Raw genomic sequence first — 7,105 nt, 5'->3', positions numbered from 1 at the left:
ATTTATTCGCGAGTGATTAACAAAACTTCAATATTCAAATATAAGTTTTGAGGTTTTTATAATTTTTTCAAAGTTTTTTTATTAGAATATTTAATAAATACAGGTACGTAGTTATCTGTTTTATACATCATTATCTGACAAAGCATTTTTACAAGGTATTGATTAATAGGAACAACTACAATAACACATTTTGGAATACAAATGAATTTAGATGCTTCCTAGATATTTTTGATCAATGGAATCAATCCCATAAAAGGAGGAGTCGATTAATCATCGACAAATACATAATTGTCTGCCTTATAGGGAAAACAAATCTTTTGAATTAAAATGTATCTGATGGTCGTTACATATTTTGAGAATGGATGATCTATGTTTGTGAAATTAAAATTTTATAGTCGTGATGTCTACAAAATTTGAGATCTATACAGGGGATTATCGAGGAATCTTTTGATTTAATTTATTAACGGACGTATTTAGTCCGTTTAACAACAGTCAATACAATTCCTATTTTTTCATTTGTACAGGTAAAATTAAATTAAAATTGAACTAAAGTAAATTAGAGCTAGGGTTTAAAAAAAAATAACTGCCTCAAGACAAGAGCTGATCTATTTTAGTGATTGTTTAAATCTAGAAATTTACAAAAATAAGTCCAGGTCCTATCTCGAGTTAACAATACGACACAAATTTTTAATTCTGTAACTTAAAGGATAAACCACAGCAGTCATATTTAACGAAATGGTCAGAAAACAAGATTTTGTGAAAGTGCGATTCCTAAAACAGAATGACTTTTGAACCAAATGAGGTAATTTCAATCTATGAAGAACTTTCAATGCAAAATAATTAATAATTTGATAATTTAAGTACATAGTAAAACGACATATCTAGGATAACTGACGTTTTTATATTAAAACGAAGTGGGCTTCAGATTTTATTTCATTTGAGAAAAGCGTTTTATGACGAAAGTGGCCTTTGGTGTTTTATTTACATATAATTTAGCAATCACTTCTGCATTTTTAATTTCAATAGAGCAAAAGTAGACTTATTTGTTTAATCTTCTAAGGTACAGAATTGTAATGTCATAAACCAGACATAAATAAGTGTATTTTTTTTATTAGAAAAAAATGTTCATTCAAATTTATAGACAAAAAAAAACAAAATCTAAATCGCGCTAACCTAATAAAAAATACAAGTTTATCGGCGCGTTTGTTGACATCCTTTTTTGAAAGCTTGTAATCAAATGAAATTATATATGCAACGTAAAAACAAAAACACTATCTTATAAAGCAGAACATTGTCTTTCAAATGACGTGCAACCTATACTTACCTTTTTTTTTTACTTTGGTGGATATTTTTATAACAGGAAAAAAAGGACAGCTTATGATATGCATCTAATATATTTGAGTGATAGGACTATGAAGTAAAATAAAGGTGTGATAATCTTTTCGATGTCTAATTTAGAGCCAGTTCAGTTAATTTAATTCAATATTTGGTTGATTTATGAAGCGTAATTTTTGTGGAAAATCTCCTCAGAGGCGATTTACAGTTTTATTTGTTAACTTAGCTTTCAACTTAGCTTACATAGCATATTATGTTTTCTGATTTTAAAATTAGGGACATGAAATAAGATTCCAGTTGAGATCTAAACTGACTGTCGACGATTCGCAAATTTTAAGGCAATTGGTTCCAGGCAGAGGATTGCCGACGATAATCAGATACTTATGTTGTCAAATTTTCCAAGACTAAATATATAAATAATTCCATACAGACTATTTTACTTTCATACAAAGACTAAAATGCTAATTTCGTAGATATAGGTGTGTAGTGTAAATGGATCTGTTTTATTATTTTGCGTGATGGAATATCGTAAATAAATTGTGACCCAAGGGATGAGAAGGAGAGTTTACGCGCTTACAAAAGATTTAATCCAATATTTTATCTATCTCATCTTTGTACTGGGTAAATTATCCCTGATGAATATCTCGCCGGTTTTCATTTTAATTAAGTTAGGAAGATAAGATCTTCATTAAACCGTGGCTAGTCCAAGCGCTAGATTTTGCTTAAAATTCCATCGATCTGCGAATACTGGGATTATGCAGATAGCACCATTTGCACACTTAGCTGCTAGCGGAGTTGCCATTATCTATAGGCACCCAGTAGCGAGCCTTTCTAGTTTGTATGCTTTGAAGTTACGGACACTAAACTTAGTTTCTACGTGCCAATTTAGGAATATCGTAATACCTGCAGATAATCGAAGACAATAAAATTAAACAACTGCTTTAGATATGAGGCGATGCATAGTTCAATATATTATTCCTAAAATTGAGTACCTGCAGTTAGTGAATACCCACAAGGAGGGTGCGGTGAGGTTTTCGTTTAAGGAAACAGTCACCCGGCACTAGGTTAATACATAAATAAAATTGTATTTCCTCTCAGAAATTCGAATTAAGTGCTATGAAATAAACCAAAAAGCAACTTATGTCATAATTTATTTATCTTACAATGTTTGAGTATGTCCAAATGCTTGCAGACTGGCTGGATTTTCTCCCTAGGGAGTTGTTCATATTTAAATTTATTTCAACAGAGAAAGAAAACGTTTTTGAGAAGGGAATACGGAAGTCTAGGCATTAACAGGGCTTATGACCTGTCATTGGCTGGTTTAAGTGGCCACTTTACACACTGTGTAACATTCACCATTCTGCCCATGTTTGAACATCCACATTTCCTCAACTCTTTCATCTGTTGACTTTTGCGAAGTAAAGGAGCTGAAACCTTTATTATGTGAATGTAATACAGTGTGTAATTGGTATGTAAAAATAGGTGAACTTTATAATTTTTTTCATATTTAATGTAATAAAGTAGTCAAGTAAAAAAAATATTTTTTGTGACTTATTTAGTACCTAGCGTAAAAAATATATTTTTATTTGTTATTAAGAATTCCCGGAAAAACGGTAATTCCATTGGCTACGCCCCTAATATGCCACGATTAATGTTTATTTGTCCCTGATCATTTTAATTGGTTTAGAACGTTGTCACGAATATTGACGTCACAACTATTAAGGCCAAACATGTGGCTTTTTCTAGAGACGTATTTTTTCAAATTTAAAAAAAAAACATTTCTCCACAGTATCCATATTGATTGTTCAAATACAATTTATTATTTTCTATTCATTTCATATATTTCTATCGGTATTTGTAGTATGTGATATTTCTCCATCTGTTCCAGAGACACTACAAATCTCAAATTACGCATTCGCGGACTTGTAGATTAATTTAAAAAAAACAATAGTATTAATATTTAAATTAAACTCTCCGCATTTAAATTTGTAAAATTATTCAGTCAACACTGCTAAAAAGGCAATCAAAGAATATCCAGGATACTTTTTGAACTGTCAAACAATGAGTGATAGTGGCACTACGGTAGAAATGTTAATTAAATCAAATTTTTTGTTTATTCACACAAATTGATGTGGTCGATTGCTGTTTTCAAACAAATTAATTCGGACAATTACTCTTTTCACAATAACACTGTATTTTCATCAGTGAATTTGATGAAGACCGAGAAAGATATTGAAAGGAGGGAACAGGGTGAACGGTGCACTGAAATCTACTTTGGCAAACAGATTTTTATCGCTTAATTTAATAAAATCCAATAAAATAAAAAAAAATTGGGCATTTGATGTTGAAAGAATTTTTCATTTATAATACTGTGCGGCGTTTCTTTTTTGATTTTTATTTTGACTTTTTTTCAATCATGGGTATAGTTTACTGCTTAATACTATTATTTTTCCCCAAATTTATAACTCACGTTCAAATTCAAATTACGAGTAACTTCTATTTTTTTATATTTTGATTACCTTACAAAACGTGGCGTTGTTTTCGATATAAAATTTCTCTATAAATCATTTAACTATAAAGTAGATACTACCTCCTAACTTAAATAAAAAAATGCGAGACTGAGAATACTCAGACATCTGGACATATTTAAACTGCCCGTGTTTTTCAGTAATGCTACATACCACACACCTATGGCCCGCATGTGTCGGGAATATAATATGTCATCATCATCGTTTCAATGGCGCATAGAGCACTGTATTGGTACGCCAATCACGGCGTATCTTGATCATTTTTGTAACATGAAGGTAAGATGGTCAGTCTTACGCTTCAAATACCAGTCTAGAGACTTTGAAATATTCTAGTGTGAAAACACCCTTTCAAATAAATATTTCGTAACAATTATGTCGGGAATCGAACCCGAGACCTCTTGCATGGAAGGCATTAGCGCTCAACATTACACTACGAAGCTGACTTGTTATGTTCTCGAGATTTATAAATGTAGCTCACGGCGGGAGTATTTAGAAGACGCTTGCGAGGATTTGAACTGCGCCTCATATATTTATTTAATTATATTTTATTAAGTAAGTTCATAACATCTTAAGAACTAATTTAAAATTTTAATAATATTACAATTTTTTCATCAAATTTTCTCAACAACATATTTTTTCAAATTAATTTGAAATATTTCGATTTTTTTATATTTCCTTTATTTCGTCAGGGAACTCATTGTACTGCTTCAATCCCTTGTATAATCAGTTTTGAGATTCTGTTTTCCTCCTTATTGGTAATCTTTTCTTTTTTTACCCCTTGTTTCATATGTATGACATTGTTTTTATTTTATTCATCTTCCCTTTATTATTTTATGTATAAAATGGCTACATTATTTTTAATTTGCTGCTTTACTGTAGCAAACCAATTTTTTTGTGCATGCTTTCTACATAAAAATAGATATTTATTTTGAGTATAATCCTCATCTCCTTATTTTGAAAAATTTGTATATTTTTATATTCTCCTTCATTTCGTGAAAAAATAATTGAAGAACGGTAATTTATGTGTGGACATATGATTGTTTTATATACAGGGTGTTTTTTAAATCCTGTCACATCTGACACCACGATAATCAGTATGGGCAAGAAGACATATTAGCATATTAAAAAAAATATTTAGAACGAAGAAAGTTTGAAAAAATCAAATATTAAAAAGAACAAATGGTTGCTTACTTCTGCAGGGGAGAAGCGAGGGGGGCGTGGTCGCGTGGTTAATGGTTAATGACTCTCCCCTCCCCTCTCCTCGTTTCTCTCCTGCAGAAATTAGCAACCATTTGTTTTTTGTTAAAGATTTAATTTTAAACAAATTTATTCGTTCTAAAAATTTATTTTGATGTGCCAATGTCTTTTTGCTCATACTGATCATCGTGGTTTCGGATGTGACAGGGTTTAAAGAACACGCTGTATAAGAATACTACTTTTATATCTATTACATTTCGTAATCTTCCCATATATTTTTTTTTTTTAATTTTTGTTACATATTGAAAATATGTAAATGTTGAGATGAAGAGGGGTGCAGATAATACAAAGCAGTGGAGGACGAGATGCAGGACTTTGCTGCAAACTTATCCCCAAGATTGAGTCTGCGAAGAAGAATTGTAGCTGGTGGTTATCCAAAAAATAATAATAATAATAATGTCATAAACACAAATATACTTTTATCTGGAACAATCAGTAGGTATATTTTCTAGAAGCATAATACATAATATAACGTACACGATATTCAAGCGCCGAGTTTGTTCGCCGCCAGCAGCCCCAAATGCCATTCGGCATAATAATATAATATACTAAACTGGAATCCCATTACATCTGGAGTGTTACGTTAGTGCGAATGGAGGATGCAGATGTCAGCTCTCGGCCATGGGTTCTACGTTCTATGGAATTCCATGAAATTGCGAGCGAGTGCGGTGTCACGCCATTACAATTCACATCCTAACCTAGCGTAACCTAAATTGGATCCTAACAAAACAATCAGCATACGATTTGAATAACAGTTTCTATAAATTCGCAAAACACAAATAATCGAATTATTTTGTGGAATTGCATTTAAATACAGACGCACCTACATAATTTTTTTAAGTGTTTTGCAAATAAAGTGGAGGTGGTTATAGATTTCCAAAGGCAAGACTGACTGAAACTCAAGCAAACAATTAATAAAATAAATATCAAACTACTTTGATTATAAGCATTTATTTTTCAAGCTTCTTTAGCCCGTGTAGATTTGAAAGCGGTACGGAGAAAAAGTGGTTAAAGACAAAGTTGTTTTGTGGTTATTTATTATAATAAAAAAAAGTTAGTGCTTTAAATAAAAATATTGACTCGGGTTGTGGTCCCGTGGCTAGCGTTGCAGACTCCTGGATCAGAGGTCCGAGGTTCAAGCCCCATTCCATCTCAACTTGATTTCCATTTTCTAATAGTGAGTTATTTACAACTTGTTGAAAATAGCCACCAAAATTGAAGTATTAGGGCAAATTAGAAGAGCGCTAATATTTATTTATTAAATTTTTTTTTGAATGGAATGCAGAAGTCTAGGCATTAACAGGGCTTATGAAATGTCATTGGCTGGTTTAAGTAGGTTCTTTAGTTTCTTCAAATATTTGCCCATATTTAAAATATTGATTCAACAAAATGGTATAAAAAGAAGTATAAACATTGAAAAGTATTGTCAGGCTATGTCTATAAGATAGCTATGTCTATAAGATAGCTATGTCTATAGTTTAGCTAGATGAATATCACTCATATCAAAAGGTTTTAGCTCTTTTAATTTTCAAGAGTCAATATACAGGTGAGAAAATGTGATTACACACAGACGGAAATGTGAATATTACAGGGTGTAAAGTGGCCACTCCAACTAGAAAATGGCAGATCACAAGCCTTGTAATTATCTAGACTTTCCTTTTCCCTTCTCAAAAATGTTTCCCCTCTTTGTAGCAATAAATTTCAATATAATAACTCCCTTGGAAGTGAAATCTCACCTAAAAATATGTTGACATGCTCAAAATACATATTGTTGAATTTTGTTAAGGCCGTAAAGTATCAAATGTGGTTCCTGGGAATACATTTACATTTAGAAAAGAAATTGCATTAAAAATATATTATATAATGTATAAACACTTACTACGCGTATGTGTAATACTTTTTTTGTAAGATACAATACAAAATATTTGTACAATACATTTGTACAAAAATGACACAGATACGCGCGCGCTTGAGCAAAATGCTTA

Source organism: Micrasema longulum, unplaced genomic scaffold, assembly GCF_059751315.1.
Source record: "Micrasema longulum isolate JH-2025_06_02 unplaced genomic scaffold, ASM5975131v1 h1tg000073l, whole genome shotgun sequence".
In the NCBI taxonomy this organism is placed as follows: Eukaryota; Metazoa; Arthropoda; class Insecta; order Trichoptera; family Brachycentridae; genus Micrasema; species Micrasema longulum.
The sequence above is the reverse complement of the archived record's forward strand: the minus strand, read 5'-3'. Positions refer to the sequence as shown.